Here is a 26340-nt window from a genome sequence, read left to right as displayed (position 1 = left end):
TCAGTTAATGAAGTAATTAGATCAAAGGTTTGGCTTGCCTAGCTCACATTAGTAGGCGCCATCACGACTCTTAAGGGTGAGAAATCCGGATCGTGACAACAACCAAGACCAACAAATACTATAAATAGATTATCCTCATATTTATAACTAGATCCATCATACAGAAGTTAAGAAAAAGAGTTTTGAAGAGCAATCTAGTCACTAATGGAGGCCAAGAAAAACACCATTAGCATACTAATGGTACCATGGCTAGCTCATGGTCACATAAGTCCATTTCTAGAGCTAGCCAAGAAACTCACAAATAGAAACTTCCACATTTACATGTGTTCCACTCCCGTAAATCTAAGCTCCATCAAGTAAAATGTAATAGAGAAATATTCCCAGTCAATAAAATTAGTTGAGATTCATCTTCCATCTTTGCCAAATCTTCCTCCCCATTACTGTGAGCACATGATTTTTGCCTTACGAAAACTACTCCAAAATAAATCAAAAAATAAAATAAATTTCTTTTACTGTGTAATTCTTGAATTTGTGTGGTGTTAATTATTTGTGTTATGTCCGTAAATTTTACTTTGTCATAATAAAATGAAAATTAAAATAAAATACATGTTGCATGCATATAGGATTTAATTATGTATTTGAAAGATAATTTAAATAAAATCACCAAAATATGCATTTCGTTCTATTTTTTTTATATTCCACTGTGTGATTAATGTTTTATCTGTATGTTGAATAGTTGTTATGAAGTGATTAATATTTTTGTGTAAGGTTAAAAATTGTTTTATAATTTTTGTTAGGATTTTTTAATGATAAATAATAAAATAGAATAAAAAAAAGAATATATAAGTTGTAAAATAAAAATTGGACCTCGATTAAAATCCAGGCCCAAATCAAATTACCCCCCCCCCCACAGCCCAATCCAACATCCCCCTGTCCGGTCCAATTCGAACAAGCCTAAACGACGCCGCATGAGATACCTCAAATCTGAGCCGTTGATTCATTGCAATCAAACGGTCCAGTTCAGCTTCTGCATAAATGAAACGACGACGTTTAAGGGCAACTAGATCTGAACCGTTCATCCATCTTGATCCCACGGTCTTAAAAATTCACCCAAACCCGGATCCATTTCAACCCTGGGTTGACCCCTTTCCCCAACTTAAATCAAACGATGTCGTTTGGATAAGTGGATTGATCTCAACTGTGCATCTTAATTGATCCAACGGATGAGATCAATCCACCCCACCCCTATATAAGGCTCAAGCCCCTACCCCGGCCCCTAACTGAACACCCCCCTCCTCTCACTGTTCATCGTCCCTTCCAAAACTCACCCCTAACCCTAGCCTCCCTAGGATCCCACCGCCTGAAACCCGGCGGCATCAACGCCACCGGTCACCAAAATAACACCCTAGAATTCCCTGAACATCCTCTACACAGATCTAACCTTAGTTTTCTTCGAATCAGACCCCAACTCTTCGAATACTAAATCGAAGGTGGGTCTGAAAACTCCAACCTTTCCAATAGCTTCCAAAATAACACCATAGCTTCCCCTAACCACCCTAGGTATGGATCTGTTGCTTGTTTGGTTCGAATCACTTCCGAGCTTCTCGAATCTTCTTTTGAAGATTCGAATCAAACAAGAACAAACTCAGATCTGTTCTAAATTGACACCAAATGACCCCTAGGTTACCCTCACCCTTGTGTCGCATTTGGTCCCCCTCGAATCTGACCAGAAATGGTTAAGTCCCAAATCGAATCTTCAAAAAACCTAGAAATACCAGACTTTTGGATTCTGCCCAAATTAAATAAAGATTGAGGTTTAATCGACCTTAGTCGAAGTATTTTCAGTGGAAAATACTTCGACTAAGGTCTGTTTGATTTCAAACAAAGTCCGAATCCAAGTTGAGTTCGAGTCCGTATGAAGTTTGAAGATTCAGAGGTATTTTTCTATTTCTTTTGTGTATTCTACGTGTATTGTTGTTTGTCTTAATAGCCTGTTAATTTTTCATGATTTTATTTGATTAATTCTGTCATCTTTGTCTCATGCCCGTCTATATGATCAAATATGAAACTATTTCTGTTGGTTGTGATTATTTACAATGTAAGTAATCGACTCGATTAAGTTCGTCGATTAGTTATAATATGAATTCTCATTTATGATAATGCTAATGGAAACAGTCTGCTTCTATTGTTTTAGACTGATTATGGACAAATGTTGTAAATAGTCTACTGATTAATACTTGTCAATTAAATCATGTTTGTTTGCAAATCAGTAAATTCAAATGTATGATGTGTATATATTGTTTTCTGAACAGGGCATTGTCAATATATTGACAATGCTCCTATGTTTGTTTGATTTTAGTTCAAAGTTGAAGTTCAGTGTAATTTGTTATGTTGAAATTCAGTATAATGTTGTTGAGATGTTAGGTAAATTCAATTTCACAATTGTTGGGTAGATACAACTGTGTTAGGAACTTAAGAGAATTGGTATTAGCTGTTTTAAATCAGGTTGATAATTAGGTTTGAACAGATTTTTAAATCTGTTTCATAATAGATTCTGATCTTGTATTAATGGGCAGTAATAACAGTAGGATTTCAGGGCATTTCTGGGAATGAAACAGTAACAAATAGTGTTAGTACTAGTGTGCTGGAAGTGGAGTGTTAGTGGTTGTTAATCTAATAGGATAATAGGAAACCAAAGGAAGTGGAGGGGCTAAAAATAAAGTAAAGGTATCCTTAGTGCTGTTTGAATAAGAAAAAGCAGTTCAGTGGCAGATTTTAAGGGAAAATCTGCCTTAGATAACAAAAAGAGGGTCCAGGCAGCACTTAAAAAGAAAGGGACAGACCTGTATAAATACAGGAAAAAAAACAGATTTTTAAGAGGAGACTTTAAGAGCTCTTTGAAGAAAGAAAAACAAGGAAAAAAGAGAGCTTTCAGGCAGATTTTAAAAGAGAAAAAGATCAGTCTTTGAGAGAGAAAGAAAGGAGAGAAAACAGAAAGAAAGAAAGGAGAAGAAAAATCAGATTTTAAGAGGAGAGTTTTAAAAAATAGGAAGAAGAAAACAGAAACAGAAAAAAAAAATACAGTCAGAAACAGGAATCCGAAACAGGAAGAAATTGAAATCTGAAAAAATGTTATCCTCCTAGAATCAGTCTGTTGTTTGTGCAATTATTTTTGTGTGAATATTATTCAGTTTGAATCTGAAATCTTTCCCTCAAGTTTCTGTCACTGTTCATCTGGGTTAACGGGTCTTGTTCAGACTTGCTGTGTTATCGGTACATTCTACTGATTTTGTTATTGCTGCTACTGCTGAAATTTACTCCTTCTACCTTCATTTTCAGGTACATGTCTTTTAAATTTTATGTTGGAAAGAGATTCAACATGACTAATCAATGAAGCTTGAATTGCAATTCTGTTTTCCATTTGTCCAAGTTCATCAGTTTAAATTTCATTTTTGTTTCATGTTAGTTAATTAGTAGTGAATTCAATTTGATAGCTATGAGTTAATTGTCTTACTTTGAAATTCGTATAAAGCTTTGTAATAATGTTAGCCCTTCATCTCATTAGTTTAGTCATGTTTGAACTGTCAAGGTAGGAAACATGACATAAAGATTGGCCATTAACTAGGCCTTGTGACGTTGTTAGTTGAATAAAGAATAGCGTGAAAATGTCAAAACCATATTGCTAGTTTATTCTGATATCTGATTTAGTTGTGGAAGGAATGATATAAGTTGTACGTTCTTATGTGGCATTATAACAGGTATCTATAGAACCATTAGTGGATGGTAAGTTGAGTTGTTATGGCTCATTATGATGTTAAAGTGCTACGAATGTTTCAAGACATACAAATATGTGGCATGTAAGGCAATGTTGGGAGATATCAAGTAGTTCCTGATGATGAAGATTTGAGTATGCAAGTAATCGAATTACACCCAGAAGCCACTATTCCCGAGGCTCTACTTCAGCAGATGTGGAATGGATGTCGATACTTAAAAAGTGATACTCAAGTCCCAGACACTACAAAGGGTGAGATAAATCCTGGATATGCAAGGTGGTTTGAAAAACGGTCTCGCGTGGATGATGTACCAGAGCCTGAGCTAAGAAGGCCAACAAAAAGACCCCATGTTCAAAACTTCAATGATAAAATCCAAGAGCGGTTGATCTGGGGAGAAAAGGAAAAAGGGTACAAAGCAACTATCCATGCCCTAAAAGAAAATCTGAGAAGCCTCAGTTTGGAGAAAGATTTGCAAGCACAAGAAGCCGAAGGCGAGAAGAAGAGTCTAGCTTGTGAGAATGAAAATCTTCATGCTCGATTCCAAAAAATGAAAAGAGTTTCTGAAACGCCAAAGAGGAGCTGGAAGGATCAAAAAACCATCGCCAATCTCTTTGAAAGAATGCAAGATTATGATTCCATTCTTGCGGAAAACGAAAGGGCATTGAGCAAAGCAAAAGAAAGGATCCAGCAATTAAACGAAGAAGCCAGATCTTAATAAGGAACGCCAAGATAGGCAATCCGAAAAAGACAGGGCACAATTCAAGAAGGAAAAAGACCATTGGATACGATCAGAAAACCAGCTTCGTGCACAACTAGAAGAGGCAAGAAGATGCAACAGAGAACATCAACAAGCAGACCTCGACAGAGAAAGAGCGCAAGCAAGATTAGAGCAGGCCAGACTCCGAGCTCTGTTAGAATCAGCTCTAGATCGTGAAAACCGTGTCAGAGATATAGCCACCACTCGTCAGCAGCAATTGCAAGACCAAGACCAACGTCTCCAAGGTTTCAGGGCACAAATCCATGACCTGGCAGTCTTCACATCTCAAAGTTATGTAAACTACCAAGGAATGGATTATGAAAGGTTTACAGAGCATGCGCCCACTTTTGCTCGTCATCTAGCAATGGAGTTGGAAAGGATGTATCGTACGCTGGGAGGTCATCCAGGTCAAGCTCCACATTGAGCAAATAGTCTAATAATATACAACACAAGTGGAAAGTGGGGCACGTTGTGAGATGTTAAGAATTGTATCTTTTATTTTGATTTAAGTGTGTGTGTTTCAAGCCATTTTCTTAAAGTTTTCAAATGTAATTCCATCTTTGTGTAATGAATAAAAGTGATTGCCTTTAGTCCGAACTACGCAAGGTCTGATTCATGTGAGGCATGATACGTAGGCAATCTCTAAGATTCGACCACCACGATAAAAGATATATATAATAAATAAAAGTGAATAACAATAAAAATTTCAAGAAAGCTGGGACGACACAAGCAGCCGAGCAAATGCATAATAGAAAGGGATTATTTGTCTAGGAGCATTGCATCTCAACGTGTGATTATATATGTGTTAAACTCTCAAAACTAACAAGTTTGTTCATTTCAGAATTCAAGCAGTTAGTTTCTCTAAAGAGTATACTGGCATATTATCACTATCACACAAGATCAAAAGGACCAATACCCGAAAGTATGTCTATCCCAGATGTTGACACAGGTATGGAGCTAGAGGAGATGGATGTCGGGAAAATGAAAGAAGAGATGTTTAAACTCAAGCAGCAAATGGCTGAGATGTACCAAGCCTGGTCTACAGGACAGTTACCCCCATCTTACCCAAATAACCCTGCTCCATCAATGACCCAAACTCAGGATAATATTACCACTGAATTATCCCCAAATTTCCCCATTTACCAGCACTACCGAGGCACCACCTCTCAGACACCGCAGTCTCCACCTCCGAAACCAGTTCCATATTTTCCTCCACCTATGACTCCTGTTTTCGTAGCATCTCCCCCTGCTACATTCCACAAATCTCCTAGTGAGCCTACATTCCAGGCCCAGGACAACCAATATTACCCCCCGGAGCCTACCCTCAAAGCCTCCGAAATCCATTCAATTACTCCTCGTTTTGACCTCCCAACCGAAATTGACAAACCAGCCAAAAATGCTGAACAAGAAGAGATGTTCAGGAAGGTCAAGAGTCTAGAACAATCGTTCAGAGATATGCGAGGATTAGGCGGGCAAATCAGTGTAGCATACAAAGATTTGTGCTTATTCCCCAATGTACAATTACCAGTTGGCTTCAAAATGCCCAAATTTGGCCTATACAACCGGCACGGCGACCCAGTAGCCCACTTAAGGGGTTTCTGTAGCAAGATGCGAGGAGCTGGGGGAAAGGATGAATTATTGATGGCTTACTTCAGTCAAAGTTTAAGTTGGAGTGGTATACACGCCAGGACCATAGGAGATGGTACACCTGGGATGACCTGGCACAGGCATTCGCATACCACTTCCAATACAATCTGGAAATCATCCCAGATCGATTATCTTTGACAAAATTTGAGAAGAAACACAATGAAAGTTTCAGAGAGTATGGTTTTCGGTGGAGAGAACAGGCAGCAAGAGTGGATCCTCCTATGAAGGAGAGCGAAATGGTAGACTACTTCCTCCAAGCCTTGGAGCCAACTTACTATGCCCATCTGGTTTCAGCGGTTGGAAAATCATTCAACGAAGTGGTGAAGATGGGAGGTATGGTGGAAGAAGGTCTCAAAACAAATAAAATTATGAGCTATTCAGCAATTAAGGCAACTACTCAAGCTATTCAAGGCGGGGTAGGAGGAATCGGAAGAAAGAAGAGGGAGGAAGCAGCGGTAGTTGATTCAGGAATTTGGTCGGGACCCAGAGGTTCACCGCTTTACTATAATCAACAACGACCTCGCCAATCAGCTTACCACCATGATTCATCCCAACACTACTATCACCCTTCGGAGCCTCATTTCTCCATTAACCATGCTCAAGCATACAATCAGCCACCTGTTCACACCAATTGGCGTGCTCCTGCCACACCAAGTACTTACCCACGAGCCTATCCCGGACCAGGTTTCAGGCCGAGGCCAGCGTTCAGGGGGGAAAGAGAACAGAAAAAGAAAACTTACACTCCATTGGGAGAGTCTTACACTAGTCTGTTCCACAGGCTGAGATAGCTAGACATGCTGAGACCAATACAATCCAAGCTACCCAATCCTCCTCCAAAGAATCTGGATTACACCATTAGCTGTGAATATTGCTCCGGTGCACCAGGCCATGATACGGAGAAATGCTGGCATTTAAAAAATACAATACAATAGCTGATTGATACTAATAAAATCGAGGTTCAAACCCTCGAAGCCCCAAATATTAATAGAAATCCAATGCCAGCCCATCAAGAGGCTAATATGATAGAAATCATACAAGCTGATGGGGAGACAAAGAAGCCGTCACAAACTGTCATGGTGATCAAGTCTCATGAAGCCAAATCAGATAAGCAGTTAACAGAGGAGAAGCCGGTACCTAAGCAGAACAGAAATGGTGATGGACCATCTATGATAATCGAGGAGGGATCATCGAGCAAAGTTGCCGCAAAACAAGAAAGGCCGAAAGTGATAGTACCAGGGGTTGCTAACAAACCCATTGTATTCGTGGAAGGAGCCCGTACAGATCGGGTTATTATCGCACCTGTAATCCAGCTGCCGGTCATCAACAACAAAGCCATCCCATGGAACTACGAACGGGTGACTGTAATGTACAAAGGAAAAGAAGTCAAGGAAGAAGTGTGTGAGGTGCAAGGCTTGACTCGTTCGGGAAGATGTTTTACGCCCGAAGAGTTAAGAAAAACTAAAAACAATCCAACACCAATAAAGAGAGCTGTGACGGAAGAAGAGGCGGAAGAGTTTTTAAGAAAAATGAAACTCCATGATTATTCTGTTGTGGATCAATTAAAGAAGACGCCCGCTCAAATTTCATTGTTGTCATTACTGATTCATTCAGAGGAGCACCGTCTGGCTTTGATGAAAATCCTGAATGAGGCTCATGTTCCTGAAAAGATCTCCGTAAATCATTTAGGAAGAATAGCCAACAGAATCTTTGAGACAAACAGAATTACATTTGCTGATGATGAATTACCTGTGGAAGGTACTGAGCACAACAGAGCTCTTTACCTCACCGTGAAATGTGAAAACTCCGTAGTAACCCGGGTATTGGTTGACAATGGGTCAAGTGCAAACATCTGCCCTCTCTCCACTTTAAGCAAATTAAAAATTAAAGAGGAGAGGATCCAGAAAAATAGTATCTGCGTACGGGGGTTTGACGGTGGAAGCAGAGATTCATTTGGCGACATAGTGTTGGAACTAACAATAGGGCCGGTTGAATTCACAATGGAATTTCAAGTGTTGGACATAACTGTTTCTTACAACTTGTTGTTGGGTCGACCATGGATCCATGCTGCTAAAGCAGTCCCGTCAACACTACATCAGGCTGTCAAGTTTGAATGGGATCATCAAGAAATAGTTGTGCATGGGGAAGAAAGTTTAAATGCTCGCAGCAGTACCATTGTACCGGTCGAGGGAACAGAAAATGACCAGGGACCATGGGTATAGCAAGTATCCGACACAGTGTCGGTAGAGAAAATTCCTGAGGGGAAATACCTTCCGAATCCAAAGATATCCTCTGCATCAGTCATGATAGCTTATGAAATGTTAAAGAATGGTTTTATACCCGGCAAAGGCTTGGGCTTATATTTGCAAGGAATTATACAACCAGTATCTCTCCCCGAGAACTGGGGAACATTCGGTTTGGGGTTCATACCCACCGTAAATGACGTGATAAAGGCCAGAAAGTTGAAACATAAGGCATGGGATCTTCCAAAACCAGTCCCACATCTGTCAAAATCTTTTGTCAAGACCGGTGCTAGAAATCGCCCGATAACAACAATTCCTAAATCCCGGGTCAATCCTGAGGAGAAGTTGATTGAAAGATTCGAGAAGTTGTTTGATGATGTGAATATGTTGGAAAGCGGAGAAGGGTGTAGCAACGCGGAAGTTCAATTCGTTGGGCCAGAAACAAAGCTTAATAATTGGAAAGCCACTCCTCTCCCCATTCGAAAGGAGTCTTGGTAGTTTATTTTGATTTTCTTTCAAGTTTGTTTGGGTTACTTCAGGGTTGTAATCCCAAAGCTTATCTTACAGTTTGTTTGAAGTGTGCAAAACCTTGTTATCTTTCATCATCCAATAAAAAGCAGTTTCCTTTTTATTATCATTCCTGATAGTTTTCTTTTCTTTTTCCTGTACAGTTCTTTTTACACTGGCTCTAGTGATATGGCATGCATGAGGAATCCTCAGCCCAGTCTTAAAAATCAATCTGGTTCCGAAATATTAATTCAAGAAATATATTGTGATTATGAATCAGAATATGATGAAGATGAGGTTTTTGAAGAGATTAGTAAAGAGTTAATTCACTTTGAGGAAAAAATCAAACCTAACTTGAGTGATACCGAGGACATCAATATAGGGGACACGAGTAATATCCGAGAAACTAAAATAAGTGTCCATCTGGAACCAAAGATCCGAGAGGAGTTAATTAAAGCACTCATAGAATTCAAAGATGTTTTTGCATGGTCGTATGACGACATGCCGGGCCTGAGCACTGATTTAGTGGTTCACAAATTGCCCACCAATCCAACGGTGCCTCCTGTCAAGCAAAGGCTGAGAAAATTCAAGCCTGACATGAGTGTGAGAATTAAGGAAGAAATCACCAAACAATTGGAAGCAAAGGTCATTCGAGTCACTCGATATCCTGTTTGGTTGGCTAATATCGTTCCTGTACCAAAGAAAGACGGCAAAATTAGAGTATGCGTCGACTACCGCAATCTCAACAAAGCAAGTCCAAAGGATAATTTCCCATTACCCAATATCCATATTTTGATCGACAATTGTGCCAAGCATGATATAGGATCTTTCGTGGATTGTTATGCCGGGTATCATCAAATTCTAATGGATGAAGAAGACGCAGAAAAGACGGCATTCATCACACCATGGGGAACTTATTGCTACCGGGTAATGCCATTCGGTTTAAAGAACGCCGGAGCAACCTATATGAGAGCAATGACCACAGTGTTTCATGATATGATACACAAGGAGATTGAGGTATACGTGGACGATGTGATCATAAAATCAAAGCATTAGGCCGACCACGTTGGGGATTTGAGGAAGTTCTTCTTAAGACTTCGCAGGTACAACCTCAAGCTTAACCCTGCCAAATGCGCATTTGGAGTTCCATCTGGAAAGTTGCTAGGATTCATAGTCAGTCGACGAGGCATCGAGCTAGACCCATCAAAAATCAAAGCCATCCAAGAATTGCCACCTCCAAAGAACAAAACTGAAGTAATGAGTTTGTTGGGAAGGTTAAATTACATCAGCAGGTTTATTGCTCAGCTCACAACAACCTGTGAACCAATTTTCAAATTGTTGAAAAAGGATGCTGCGGTCAAATGGACCGATGAGTGTCAAGAAGCGTTCGATAAGATAAAAGGGTACTTATCAAACCCACCCGTGTTGGTCCCGCCAGAGCCAGGAAGACCTTTGATTCTTTACTTGACAGTCTTGGAAAATTCATTTGGTTGTGTATTGGGGCAACATGACCTCACTGGCAGAAAAGAACAGGCCATCTATTACCTTAGCAAGAAATTCACAGCCTATGAGGTTAAGTATACTCATCTGGAAAAGACATGTTGCGCCTTGACTTGGGTAGCTCAAAAGTTGAAACACTATTTGTCGTCCTATACTACTTACCTCATTTCTCGTCTGGATCCATTGAAATATATTTTTCAAAAGCCTATGCCAACGGGAAGACTTGCAAAGTGGCAGATATTGCTCACAGAATTTGACATCATCTATGTGACTCGGACTGCAATGAAAGCCCAAGCACTGGCTGATCATTTAGCCGAAAACCCGGTCGATGAGGAATACGAGCCGTTGAAAACCTATTTTCCTGATGAAGAAACAATGCATATCGACGAGGTGGAGCGAATTGAAAAACCTGGCTGGAAACTTTTCTTTGATGGAGCCGCTAACATGAAAGGAGTCGGGATAGGAGCCGTAATCATTTCTGAAACAGGGCATCACTATCCTGTTACGGCTCAATTGCGATTTTATTGCACCAATAATATGGCTGAATATGAAGCTTGCATTTTGGGGTTAAGGCTAGCCGCAGACATGGGTATCCGAGAAATCTTAGTCATGGGAGATTCGGATCTTTTGGTACATCAAATTCAAGGAGAATGGGAAACCCGAGACTTGAAGCTCATACCATACCGACAATGTCTACATGATCTTTGTCAGCGGTTTCAATCAGTGGTGTTCCAACATATTCCAAGAATCCATAATGATGTAGCAGATGCATTGGCTACCTTGGCATCAATGTTGCATCATCCGGATAAAGTTTATGTAGATCCGATACATATTCAAGTCCACGATCAGCACGCTTATTGCAATATGGTCGAAGAAGAATTTGATGGTGAACCATGGTTCCACGACATCAAGGAGTATATCAGGATGGGGATATATCCCGCACAAGCCACAGGAGATCAAAAGAGGACCATTAGACGATTGGCAAATGGATTCTTCTTAAGCGGAGGAGTTTTGTATAAAAGAACACCAGATCTTGGATTATTAAGATGCATAGATGCCAGACAAGCTACAGCTGTCATGTCTGAAGTACATTCGGGAGTTTGCGGACCCCACATGAGTGGATATGTGTTGGCAAAGAAAATCCTCCAAGCTGGTTACTATTGGCTTACCATGGAGCGAGATTGTATCAGTTTTGTGCGCAAGTGTCATCAATGCCAGATACACGGAGATTTGAATCATTCTCCACCATCCGAGTTGCACACAATGTCGGCACCATGGCCTTTCGTTGCCTGGGGCATGGATGTGATTGGACCAATTGAGCCGGCAGCATCCAATGGGCACAGGTTCATTCTGGTAGCCATTGATTATTTTACCAAATGGGTTGAGGCCAAGACATTCAAATCGGTGACCAAGAAAGCTGTGGTCGATTTTGTCCACTCAAATATCATATGTCGATTCGGAATCCCAAAGGTGATCATCACAGATAACGGTGCTAATCTTAACAGCAACTTAATGAAGGAAGTATGTCAACAGTTTAAGATTACACATCGCAACTCTACCCCATATCGGCCCAAGGCGAATGGAGCAGTCGAAGCAGCCAACAAAAACATAAAGAAGATACTTCGGAAAATGGTAGAAGGTTCAAAACAATGGCATGAAAAATTACCATTTGCATTATTGGGATACCGCACTACTGTTCGCACTTCAGTAGGAGCAACTCCTTATTTGTTGGTATATGGCACTGAAGCAGTAATTCCTGCAGAAGTTGAGATTCCTTCCCTTCGGATCATCGCTGAAGCAAAGATTGATGATGATGAATGGGTCAAAACCCGTCTGGAACAGTTAAACTTGATTGATGAAAAACGATTGGCCGCAGTATGTCATGGTCAATTATATCAAAGAAGAATAGAAAGAGCATACAACAAAAAGGTGCGTCCACGGAAGTTTGAAGTGGGTCAGCATGTGCTGAAACGTATTCTTCCACATCAGGTTGAGGCAAAAGGCAAATTTGCCCCGAATTGGCAAGGACCATTCATTGTGACCAGAGTATTATCAAATGGTGCACTATGCTTAACAGACATTGAAGGCAAATGCATAGACATGGCAATCAATTCTGACGCGGTAAAGAGATATTATGCATAACTTTTTGAATGTTTGTATTTAGTATTATTTCGAAGATTGGAATGACAAAGGCAATTTATTCTGCTATCCAAACACTATACCATTTGTTTCCCCTTCGAGCCATATTTGTTTCTTTCTTACCCTCTCTTGGAATCAATAAAAAAAACAAAAAAATAATAATAATAATAATAAAAAAAAATCATCTCTATTATCTAGTGAACTACGTTTGACCTGATTCCTCAAAGAAGGATACGTAGGCGCCTCACGGCTCGGTCATAGGGTACACAACATACACAATGTGCACGAAAAGAAACATTAAGAGACCCCAATCAAGAAACTGGGGCAGGAATTGTATTGGCAATAAGAAAAGATTCCAAGAGTTGTAATTTTAAACTCATACCAAAGCTATTTAGCTTTTAATACCTTTTCCATTTCTAACCCCATACCAAAAAGACCTTTCGATCAATCTTAGAAAAATGTTGAGGCAAGCAAATGAAGATGGTTCATAACACTCTGGTACAAACAAGAAAAAAAGTAAAAATGAGAGAGTCTTATAGGTGAAAACCCACACGGGCACCATAAGGCGACGGAAGTTGAGAGAAAAGTAAAAATGAGAGAGTCTTATTGGTGAAAACCTTCATAGGCACCATAAGGTGAAAAGTAAGTGAGAAATGAACAAATGAGGAAGGTTTGTCGGTGAAAACTCTTTGAGATATTGCAAGTCCAACAGGTCTGTGAAATAAAAAATGAAGATGGATTGCGGAAATTTTGGGGAAAACAAAAATGAGACAATTAAGAGGAGATTGATTAAAAGACTGGGTTGATTAATCCGAAATGCATACCCTGATCATTGGCGTCAGTAACTCCAATCAGATAAGTTTTATTCCTTCTTCGATAGTCATCCAAATTTGTATTTTTCTTTTCATTCTATAAATTGTCGAAATCAGCGCGTTTCGTCACTAATAATCTTACTTTTCTAAAGCTTTGAGATAAGTTTTATTCCAAACAAATAAGAAGGAATGTCAAGGTCTACTACCAAGATTCAAGGTTACCTGATGCAAAAATACGGCCATGAAAGGTAGGAGATAAAAAGATATTGGTGTAAGAAAAGTGAAATCAAAAGTGGATCAGCAAAGTCAGAAGGGACATATGATTACAAGTTAAAAGGATTTGAAGGAAAACATACAGAGGGAAATCCTATAGTCAAGGATCAATCACAAAGACAAAATAGTCTTTTTCAACCATTCTAAGGCAATAAAACAAGACGAAGAAGAAGCCCCACCATCGGCAGGAATACCCCAGTTAACCACCCTGCTTTTAACTAACGAAGTTTTTTTTTTATTTAAAACAGGGGCAAAAACAACATTTGTGTCAGGCGTCCACCTGGAGAATGAGGATGAAGAAAAGAAGAAGTCAGGCGTCCACCTGGAGAATAAGGATAAGAATTGAAGAAATCAGGCGTCCACCTGGAGAATGAGGATGAGAAAAGAAGAAGTCAGGCGTCCACCTGGAGAATGAGGATAAGAATTGAAGAAATCAGGCGTCCACCTGGAGAATGAGGATGAGAATTAAATAAGTCAGGCGTCCACCTGGAGAATGAGGATGAGAAAAGAAGAAGTTAGGCGTCCACCTGGAGAATGAGGATAAGAATTGAAGAAATCAGGCATCCACCTGGAGAATGAGGATGAGAATTAAAGAAGTCAGGCATCCACCTGGAGAATGAGGATGAAGAATTGAAGAAGTCAGGCGTCCACCTGGAGAATGAGGATGAGAAAAGAAGAAGTCAGGCGTCCACCTGAAGAATGAGGATGAAGAATTAAAGAAATTAGGCGTCCACCTGGAGAATGAGGACGAGAATAAAAGAAGTCAGGCGTCCACCTGGAGAATGAGGATAAGAAAAGAAGAAGTCAGGCGTCCACCTGGAGAATGAGGATGAAGAAAAGAAGAAGTCAGGCATCCACCTGGAGAATGAGGATAAGAATTAAAAAAGTCAGGCGTCCACCTGGAGAATGAGGATGAAGAAAAGAAGAAGTCAGACGTCCACCTGGATAATGAGGATAAGAATTGAAGAAATCAGGCATCCACCTGGAGAATGAGGATGAGAAAAGAAGAAGTCAGGCGTCCACCTGGAGAATGAGGATAAGAATTGAAGAAATCAGGCGTCCACCTAGAGAATGAGGATGAGAATTAAAGAAGTCAGGCGTCCACCTGGAAAATGAGGATGAGAAAAGAAGAAGTCAGGCGTCCACCTGGAGAATGAGGATAAGAATTGAAGAAATCAGGCGTCCACCTGGAGAATGAGGATGAGAATTAAAGAAGTCAGGCGTCCACCTGGAGAATGAGGATGAAGAATTGAAGAAGTTAGGCGTCCACCTGGAGAATGAGGATGAGAAAAGAAGAAGTCAGGCGTCCACCTGGAGAATGAGGATGAGAAAAGAAGAAGTCAGGCGTCCACCTGGAGAATGAGGATGAAGAATTAAAGAAATCAGGCGTCCACCTGGAGAATGAGGATGAGAATTAAAGAAGTCAGGCGTCCACCTGGAGAATGAGGATGAGAAAAGAAGAAGTCAGGCGACCACCTGGAGAATGAGGATGAAGAAAAGAAGAAGTCAGGCGTCCACCTGGAGAATGAGGATAAGAATTAAAGAAGTCAGGCGTCCACCTGGAGAATGAGGATAAAGAATTAAAGAAGTCAGGCGTCCACCTGGAGAATGAGGATAAAGAAGTGAAGAAATCATGCGTCCACCTGGAGAATGAGGATGAGAATTAAAGAAGTCAGGCATCCACCTGGAGAATGAGGATGAGAAAAGAAGAAGTCAGGCGTCCACCTGGAGAATGAGGATGAAGAATTAAAGAAGTCAGACGTCCACCTGGAGAATGAGGATAAGAATTAAAGAAGTCAGGCGTCCACCTGGAGAATTAGGATAAGAATTAAAGAAGTCAGGCGTCCACCTGGAGAATGAGGATGAAGAATTAAAGAAGTCAGGCGTCCACCTGGAGAATGAGGATTAGAAAAGAAGAAGTCAGGCGTCCACCTGGAGAATGAGGATGAAGAATTGAAGAAATCAGGCGTCCACCTGGAGAATGAGGATGGAGAATTGAAGAAGCCAGACGTCCACCTGGAGAACGAGGATGAAGAAAGAAAAGAAGCAGTCAGGCACCCACCTGGAGAACGAGGGAATACAATTGAAGTTTTGAAATCAAAAGTCCGCTCATATGATAATGGAGCACATTTAGAATCAATAAAGCAGAGAAGTCCAACAAAATCCCCAGCAAGAAACAACAAGAGTCCCAAAAGAAAATGCGGGACACAATGAAAAGGAATACGGAATAAGCCAAATGCCCAAGAGTCACCAAGATATCAAGACAACAAGAAACGCAAGGGCATGTTCTAGATAAGATTTTTATAATTCATGTACCATAGTCTAGTTTAGCTTTTTTGTATTTCCTTTGAAGTAAGGTGTAATAAGGAGGTCAGCAAGTAGTAAAAACAGCACGAAGCAGCAGTAACATCACAGTCCCAAGGTAGTCCCAGCTACCCAAAACTTCTCGAACTACATTGACCTGATTCCTTTATAGCCAAGGATATGTAGGAAACCTTTGAAGCAGAGGTTCGGTCAAATCATTCAAAAAATGCTTCCCACGGAGTATTCGAACGGGCAAAAATCGCTCGTATCCGCTCACTTTATCTTTGCACGAAAACTCTTCGAGTTTCCGCACAAAGAGGGGCAGCTGTGAGCACGTGATTTTTGCCTTACGAAAACTACTCCAAAATAAATCAAAAAATAAAATAAATTTCTTTTACTGTGTAATTCTTGAATTTGCGTGGTGTTAAATATTTGTGTTATGTCCGTAAATGTTTACTTTGTCATAATAAAATGAAAATTAAAATAAAATACATGTTGCATGCATATAGGATTTAATTATGTATTTGAAAGATAATTTAAATAAAATCACCAAAATATGCATTTCGTTCTATTTTTTTTTATATTCCACTGTGTGATTAATGTTTTATCTGTATGTTGAATAGTTGTTATGAAGTGATTAATATTTTTGTGTAAGGTTAAAAATTGTTTTATAATTTTTGTTAGGATTTTTTAATGATAAATAATAAAATAGAATAAAAAAAAGAATATATAAGTTGTAAAATAAAAATTGGACCTGGATTAAAATCCAGGCCCAAATCAAATTACCCTCCCACGTGCCCCGCGGGCGCGGTAAAAAGGAGGTGTGACAATTACCACACTACCAATGGCCTCCCACCTCATCTTATGAACACCCTCAAAACAGCTTTTGAAATGTCCGGTCCATATTTTTCCAAAATATAACAAACTCTAAATCCTGACTTGGTTATATATGACTACAATCAACCATGGATTGCTCAGTTGGCTTTATCTATGAATATTTCTGCTGTGCAGTTGCTCACTTTTAGTGCAGCTGTTATTGCTTTGGGCTTCCACATGTCTGAAGACAAAGAAGATAAGTTCCCCTTCCCTGAAATATACCTGCGCGAATACGAGATGCTTTCATTGAAGAAAGCTATTAATGAATCACCAGACAAGGAGTTCCCATTCTGCGAGGCACTTAGGCGATCACGTGATATTGTTCTGGTGAAAACTTGCAGAGATTTTGAAGCGAAATACATGGATTATCTTTCAAATTTGGTCTCCAAGAAAATTGTCCTGTTTGGCACACTAGTTTAAGAATCCATTGACCAAGATGAACATGAGGAGATCATGCAATGGCTTGACAAGAAAGAAAAAAGTTCAACTGTGTTGGTTTCATTTGGGAGTGAGTAGTTTTTATCCAAGTAGGAAATACATGCAGTAGCTCAAGCCTTAGAGCTTAGCAAAGTGAACTTCATTTGGGTCATTAGGTTTCCACAAGGTGGAAAAAATAGTACCATCGAAGATGCATTACCAGAAGGGTTTCTTGAACGGGTAGGAGAAAGAGGAAAGGTTTTGGAAGGATGGGCTCCACAAGCAACAATTCTTCAACATGCAAGTATTGGTGGATTCGTGAGTTATTGTGGATGGAGTTCTTTTATGGAGAATGTGAAATTTGGTGAGCCTATAATTGCAATGCCAATGCACATTGACCAACCAATGAATGCTAGGCTTGTGGTATATATCGGGATGGGAGTTGAAGCAGTGAGGGATGAAAACGGGAAACTACAAAGTGAGGAGATTGCAAAGGCGATAAGGGAAGTGGTAATGGAGGAAAGTGGGGAGGCTGTGAGGAAGAAAGCTAGAGAATTGAGTGAGAAGATGAATGTAAAAGGGGATGAAGAGCTAGATGCTGTGGTGGAAGAGCTGGTAGCACTTTGTGGTAACAAATGATTAGCAATAAGATTTCAAGTTATATACTATCTATTAAAACAAAGTTTAAACTATCAGTCACTCTTAAAGATAATTACCTTAAAGATGAACAAAAGTTTCACCACAATGTAAATTGTATCCCAGAAAAACATATAATGAAGTTTCCAAGAGGATTGCTTGACATTAGGAAACCAAGAAAAAACAATTAACTACACAGGCATGACATTCACTCTATATCCAATTTTTTGCAAGTACAACTGCCATTTTGTTGTCTCAATTAACGTCGATGTGTTTTAAGACCTATTCCAAGCCAGCATTATCATAGATCAGAACAGAGTTTTAACATCACACGATCCACAGAGAAATAAGCACAATTTCGTGCATTAAAACATGATGTCAAACAACGGGTAAGTACCATGCCAGTGGATCTAGTTAAGATAACAATTCAGCACTAAGCCAACAAGAAAACTCATTTTCAAGCATTTTGCAGAGGCGTACATAGCAAAAACAATCAGTGAAGCAATACAACAAAGACATTGTTGGCATAAAAATTGCATTAGTAGTTGAGAAATAACCACCAACCAAATTGGAGAATAAAGCACTTCAGCTTCAACAATTGAAGCATCAGATCGACTGTAGGAACTAATTGCATTATTCCCTGTAGAATCAAAATCCAACGCAATGAAATATTAAAGAAGGGTAGAATTCATACCTGAATTTCGCAGAAAATGCAGCGATGGATATACCGCGTTATATATAGCGTGGTGTAATACCGTGCTATACCTGTTTGTGGACCCACCAATTAGTCTCATGCGGGTAACTGACATAACAGTAATTCAAATATATATAGCGCGGTGTAATACCGAGCTATACCTATTTGTGGGCCCACCAATAAGTCTCTTTCGGTTAACTGACATAACAATAATTCAAATGGGCAACGTGGTGTAATACCATGTTATACATCAAAAAATTCAGCCCCTCTAGCAAGGCATTACCTTATTTAAAGGAGTTAGGATTTTATGAAAATCCATTCAGAAAATATTCTAACTTCCGTTCAAACTTTACTTCTTGTTATCAAGCATTTTTTATAATGTTTGAAAAGCCAAAAATAAGGGTTTCATTATACTGGGGGGAGGGGGGAGGGGGTGTAAGGTTGTAGTGGAGAATAACTCTATGAGGTATAGTTTATCTCCACAGTGTCATAATAAATTTCCGCTTACAGTGGAGTACGATAAATTGGTATCGTTGTTACGTAAAAAAAATGAGTGTGAGGAAATGTTCGGTGAACCTTAAAATAACCGGTAGATATCCATATTCTGTGACTCTGCCGGGGTTTGCTTGTTATTCTGAGTTTAACATCGAAGAAGATGAAACTCTTAGAGATTTTTTGTGGATTACGGATGAATACAGGGAATTTAATGTGATACAATTATTGGAAATGTACGTCAAAGCTGAAGACGTTCGCAATAATGAGATTGAGCAAAGCAGGGATAACCCCCAGTCATTGGGTGGTTATTCTGGAGCAATTTTAGCCCAACAGGTTCCGGCGGAAAGAGTTTGGCCGGATCTTAACTTATCTCCGCGGGCGAATAAGGAGCGAGGAAATAACTTCTCTCCTACCTTACATAATCCACAAGACGATTGGTAAGCTTCAATTTTTCTTTCTCTTACAATGTTTATTTTTTGTTGAATTAAATTTGTATTAACACTCATATTTTTCACAAGGGGGACCGTCTGGATATGAATTTTACAAGTTATGACCCCACACCCAGTTGGAATATGCATAGTTTTTGCGTGTTGGATCACGGTGGTCCATCTGGGAGTCATCACCAACAGAAAAATGTCCATCAGGGAATGTCAAGACAGTACGACTTGTAAGTGAAGTGATATAGCTATATGAAAAATATTTATCAATTTGAGTAGATTATTATTTTGTTCTTTTTGTGCAGTGAAAATGAACAACTTGATGGTCCTGACCTCATTCAGTTGCCTGTAGACGATGTATTTACTTGTGATTTAGCAGATGCGCAGAGTCAGGAAGATAAAAGTGATTATGACAACAATGCCGATGAGTCTGGAGATGACACACACTTCCGTGACAAGGGTGATGAGGAGGAGGAAGTGAATGTCGAACCAGAGCTGACGAGGGAGCATGCTCCTCCACCTCCCGTTAGACCATGAGTGTACGAGTCCCACGTGCCGTTTCATGAGCAGAATATTCCCTACCTTGATAGCCAAGTATGTCGGATGTGGATGCCCTCACAAGGGATGCTGACGAATTTCGGTTAGCAATGTGGGATGAGTCTAGACCAACGGTGCTGACAAAGGGCATGTATTTTTCCGATAAAGCTCGTTTAACTAGGGTTGTAAAAATGTACATCATAAGAGAGTGCCATAAGATGATGGTATGGGAGTCAACTCTGGAGGTATACAAGGTCAAATGTCGTAGACACTTTATGAGTTGTAACTGGATGTTGCGTGCGATCAAGAAGGAAACAGGGGTGTGGAAAGTGGGTAAATATATTAGCACCCACAGATGTGAAATGGACACATTCAATGAGAATCACTTCAACTTGGATGTAGATTTGATTTCTCTTATCTTGATTCCACACTTAGTGTCCATAGGTACAACATCAAAGAGTGTATTACATCCATTCACCAGGAATATGGGTGTACTATAACCAAAAGAAAGGCATATATCGGGCATAAACGTGCATTTGAAATTATTTATGGTGACTGGGATAAGTCATTTTCATCTCTACCCAGGTACATAGCCGCACTGAAACACTTTAACCCCGGGACTGTTGTTGAATGGAGGCATGAGTGGAGTCCGGGAATACCAGAAAATATATTCACATACGTGTTCTGGGCATTTAAACCAGCCATTGATGGTTTTGTGCATTGCCGTCCAGCAATTTCCATAGACGGTACTCATGTCTATGAAAAGTATGATATTAAGCCGTTGATCGACGTTGCAGTAGATGCCAATGGACAAATATTTCCACTAGCCTGTTCCATTTGTGCCAATGAAAGCGAAGAGACGTGGACACGATTTTTGAACCACTTGAAGCAGCACGTTGTCAAACAGCGTTCAGGTATTTGTCTAATATCTAATTGGCATGGTGGTATTTTAAGTTTTGTACGGCATTTGTCTGAATGGCAGGAACCCTATGCATACCACTGTTACTGTATGACCTAAAGGCCAATTTCTAGAAGAAATATCCCGAAAAGGCCTTGCATGATTTAATGTGGATGGCTGCAACTGAGCACCAGCAGTGCAAATTCGGGAGGCGCATGGAAGCGATCCGGTAATTTAGGATCGCCGGCATGTTGCTGCATCTGCAGTCCCAACTGGTAGAATAAATGATGAACAATAGCCTACAAAATATTTAAAATATTAATTACAGAACGCTATATCACAGTTATAAGTAAGAATATCAAATAACATATCAGTGCCCCATGCCTCTCGGCATATGGTCTGTACCGACCGCCAGCTTGATGAATGGGGTTCCCAATAAAAACTCGGGTAACGCGGTGGTACCAGGACGTATAGAGCTGAACAGTCATTGTCTGGATCTGTGAAGGTGGGGGCGGAATCAGGTCAGCTCGCTGGTCCCAAGCATGGACATGCGCCTCTAGCCATTCTACAAATGCGTCGTCTGTTGATACCCAATTTTTTCTATATATTTTATTATACAAAATACTTTTAAAATAGCATATTTATGCATATATAAGAATGTCCAAATGTTTTATTATTTTTTCTTAATTTTTAAAAAAATTTAAATTTATTTATTACCCTATTTTATCCATAAAACCCCAATAATTATTCCCAAAATTATCATTTTGGTGATTTATTTATTGGATTCTCATATTTATACTAAAATATAGGTAATTTAATTTTTACATATTTTTACAAAGTCATTTAGTATTTTTAAAGTTAAATTGTATATAATTACAACATTAGCCTCTTTTAAGATTGATTACGTTTATATTCATAAAATTTAAGGCTGGTATTTTAAAATAGTTAATTATGTGCTACAAATTATTTTGGTACCTTTAATTTATTTTCAGAAATTAATTTATTATTATTTATAAATTAAATAGAGAAAATTGGCTATTTAAATGTTAGCCCAATTTCATTTCGATTATAGCCCAATTCTGACCCCAATTGAACTCAATTGAAACCACTTGAACCCCCGACCCAATTCTGATTTAATCCGACTCTAACCCATCTTCATAACCCGCCCATTCGCCCATTTTGATCCAGGTCGTTGATCATTCAGATCAACGGCCAACAACCATCCTTGCCTTTTTAATTCAAACGACCGCTAACCCTAGCCTCATTTCCAAATTCCACTACCTCTGAATCCCCTTCTCTCTCAACTCTCTCTTAAATTCTCTCAAACCCTAGCCGCCGCCATAAACTACAACCCTAATACCTCCCCAAATCTATGGTTCCCAAAGTCATCGGAGATCTATATCCACCTCTCATGACTTCTACGTGCTCGATTATTATGATCTCGAGGCTAGATCGTGAAAGAGCCTGGTCCAGGCTTGTTCGATTGCAGTTCATGACTGTTCTTCGGTCGTCTCCGACTTTTTCTCCGGCCAGCCATGGCTATTCGAGTCAGACTCTTGACTCTCCTGCTTAGATCATTGGTTTTCAAAGCCTTTCTCACCACTTGGGGTTATTTTGAAACCTTAGCCTTTAAGGTTCCTTCAATTTCTTTTTAGATCTGTTTCAGATCTATGTTTGCTCTGAACTTCTAAGTGTTTTTCTCAAATTTTCTTTTAAAACTCTGCTTTCAAAACCTCTTATCTTTCCGATTAGGGTTTTTGTTAAGTTATTTCAAAATATTTCTCTGATTCTTTGACATGTTTGGCTATGTTTGCTTATATCGTTCTTCTACCTGAGTTTGCATATTAAAACCGCTAATTTCTTTTAACTGTTTACTAAACGAATGTTTGTTTGTGTGAGTTTTGTCCGATTTGTTTGCTTATTCTCTTTTAAAACTCTCATATTGTTGAAAATCCCAGGGTTTTGGGTCTGAGACTGTTCGTTTAAGTGCATGAATCAATTTGAAGTTCTTTATTTCAAAATCTTTTGCTCCCTTTTGTGTGATTCTTCTGATTGTTGGGTTTCTATCTTCTCTAACACTCAAATGTGCTCAAAACCCTAAGGGGTTTTCCTCACCTGCTACTGTGAGACCTTCACATGCTTTTGATATTCTATGTTTTATTCACTACTTGACCTACTAGACTGTCATGCTTCGAATGTTGCTATCTACTGAATCTTTATGTTACTGTTGTGTGTTATTTCTTCTTGCCAACAGGACTAGCCTCGCATGTATAATGTTTATGCACCCTATTTATATGCTGAGTCTCCTTCTTTGACTAATTTTCAAACTCGTGACTAAGTTTAAACTTTTCCTTTGTGAGATTCTGATTTCACTCGCCTATTAAGGTTAATTGATTTCTTTCCTATTTTGCCTTACTAAATCTTTTCCAAAATTAGAGTATCTCTGTACCTAGACTCGAATCGCTTACTTGTTATTTTAGTACTTCTTTTATGGCAACTTTTAGCCTGCTTTTTAATTGATTGCTTTCCTTATTTCGAACATGTCACTGCATGTTAAGCAAGTGACCCCTTAATTAAGGACAATCACTTGTATAATTGATTCTGAATCATGATTGATTCCATGTTTGTAGCTTATTACCTCTTTCTTACTCGTTTTCAAAAAAACTATAAATATCCGTTACTTCTTCTCTTTCAAAAACACGAACCCTTTTAGTTATAAACTCACACTTACACTCAAACACTCTCTCTTGCTTTACTACTACTTGTGCTACTGCATGTTTAGCCGGCTGAAAGCCAAGGCTATATTTCGAAGTCCTGCTACTTTTCTTTACTGCACTTTTCTTCTTTGACTGGTATGTTCTAATTAAGTTTTTCAGCACCAACAACAACATGCTTATATACTGATTTTGCATTCTTGTCTGCCTACTGCTTGTATTTAATTCAGTACTATTACTTAGCATGCTGTAATTTCCTCTCTCCTGTTCTGAATCAATGTATTATGAATTCCAAATCCCTACCCCTAATGTGATTAATACTTGTGGTTGGTTTGGGGCATGACAGCATTGAATATTGCTGAGCATGACCCAAACTTGATCCTCCTAGGATCATAACCTCCATGTTACCCTTATATGTTGTGTGTTCTGCTTGATTTACAAGCATGACAACACTCCATATTGTTGTTCATGCCCAAAATTAACCCATGCCTAAGTATATAGGCCCCTTTACAATGGATTCCCAATCTCCTGCCCCTTTGTATGAAGTTATCAATTCTTTGAAGTGTTAATGGATGACTCCCCTCACCCTTTCCCTCTCCTTTATTCCCTCGGTTCTTAGAACTCAGTTTATGCACTTTTCACTCTCTTCTTAGACTTAAGTTCTTCCCCCCTCATGTGAGCCTTCATTGGGACCCATAAGCTCCCTCTGAACTTGGACACATGAGGACTGGCATTTCCACACTCCACTTGTCCTTATTCTAGTTATGAAACTTGGGTGTGAGTACTGCCCGGGGTCCTATTGAGGCCCTTAGGGAACTCTGACACACTCAAGGCTGAGAAAGTCTTTGGATCAATGGTATTTTGAGTTGGTTTATCTCATAACTGAGAGAGGAAGTCAAGAATCATGCTTCCTCTGGTTGTAACTTTTCTTTGTACTTGTTCTGATGTAATTTATTATTCCTGGTTTGTAATAATTTGTAATGAACATTTGGGGCTGGATAGTGAAAAAAGGTTGGGAAATTATGCATGCTCAAGGGTAGAAAACATGCCTATAGGATTGCATTTTCTACTTGTTCAAATCACATTTAGAAAACGTGCCTATAGGACTGCTCTAATTTTGCATATTCATATTACATTTAGAAATCATGTCTGTAGGACTTACTTGTTCAACATCCCATCTAGATAACCTGCCTATAGGGATTGTCTAAAATTCTGCACATTTGTCATCGTTTAGATATCATGTTTTTTAGGGCCCAATTGGTTATAACACAGTAGCATGCTGAAATCACTAACGCAAAGAAATTATTCCTATAGGGGTTCTTAAATAAATTTGAATCGTTCCATTCACATTCAATGTTAGATATCATGACCATGTGGATTAGAGTCAGTAATAGTAGATACCATCATCTGCAGAATTTGGAACTAGTCTAATTTAAATTCGTCTATTCTAAACCTCTGTTTAATAGTTCCCTTAGTTTCAACAAGGTTTAGCAAGCATGCCTATAGGATTTCAAGCAGTACGTTTTGAGTTATCACTGTTTCACCACCTTCTGAATTAAGTAGATATCATGCCTATAGGACCCCGTCTAAACACTTAGGCAAGATTTAGAGTAATAACTATAAAATTGAATCTGCCTTTGTTAATTATTACAACCAGCATGCAGGCCTGATTCAGACTTCTTATCTGAGTTATGTAATAAATAAATCTTCCTCAACAATTAACTTTCCTCATCTTTATGTGCTTTAAATCAGACCTAAAAAGTATGTGCAAGTCATACTAGTTATGTGCTTTTGTTTTGAGGAGGTATACATGAGCCTTTTGCATGTTTACATGCTTCCCCTTTATATGTCATATTATTTGTTTTTGTATGTCGCCTTAGATTTTTATCCTTGGAAACCAATCAACCTAATATTCCCTCCCTTTAGGAATAGTAGTCCTAAGTGCCTCCGGGACTGATAGGAATGGGACGGGTAATAGCATGAAATAGTAATCGAGACCAATCCATGCTGTAATACCTTAACGGGGTGGGAAGGGTAGATATGGATATGATGATCGGTGCGCTAATGCCACGTGTAACCCCTCTTTTGAGGAGTGATTATCGGGTATTGCATTGATGTGATCCATACTTTTTTGTAAACCTAGGACCCCCTTTCTTTATTTTCCCCTTCTTCTTTTTTTAAGCATTGTAACTTATTATTTAAAATCAGCTCTTTTAATTGTTCTTTCAAACTTTGTTTACTTTCAAACTATTGTGCATTGAAATCCCCCCTTATTTGAGCCTTATCTGCTTATATGTTAATTACGCCCCAAATTCACAATAATTGTCAGGTCGGGAACCACACTAGTGGATCCTGAGGAGTGCCTAACACCTTTCCCTTGGGATAATTTTAAGCCCTTACCCAATCTCTGGTTACCTAAACAAACTTAGAATTGAATCTCTATTGGTGTCCTAATGCACCTTAATCATTAGGTGGCGACTCTTCAAATGCAAAAACCCAATTCCCAAAAGGACCGAGTTGTCCTTCCAAATGTCATAAACCCGATTTCGCGAGAAAAAGGGGGCACGACATTGTCCACCCTCGAACGATCAGCCCAATGATAATGTGTAGCCTCCCATATAGTCCCCCTCGGTATATATTGCAGATGACCAAACTAGGGAAGTACCCGCTCTGTGGCATGATGC

General features: G+C 39.3%; 1 pseudogene; it reads left to right on the top strand.

Moving 5' to 3' along the window:
- Positions 1-204: 204 nt before the first annotated feature.
- LOC104221580 (UDP-glucosyltransferase 29-like) lies at positions 205-17884 on the top strand (annotated as a pseudogene).
- Positions 17885-26340: the final 8456 nt, after the last annotated feature.

The sequence above is a fragment of the Nicotiana sylvestris genome, chromosome 5 (genome assembly GCF_000393655.2).
Source record: "Nicotiana sylvestris chromosome 5, ASM39365v2, whole genome shotgun sequence".
Lineage (NCBI taxonomy): Eukaryota > Viridiplantae > Streptophyta > Magnoliopsida > Solanales > Solanaceae > Nicotiana > Nicotiana sylvestris.
This window is presented reverse-complemented; position numbering and strand designations above follow the sequence as displayed.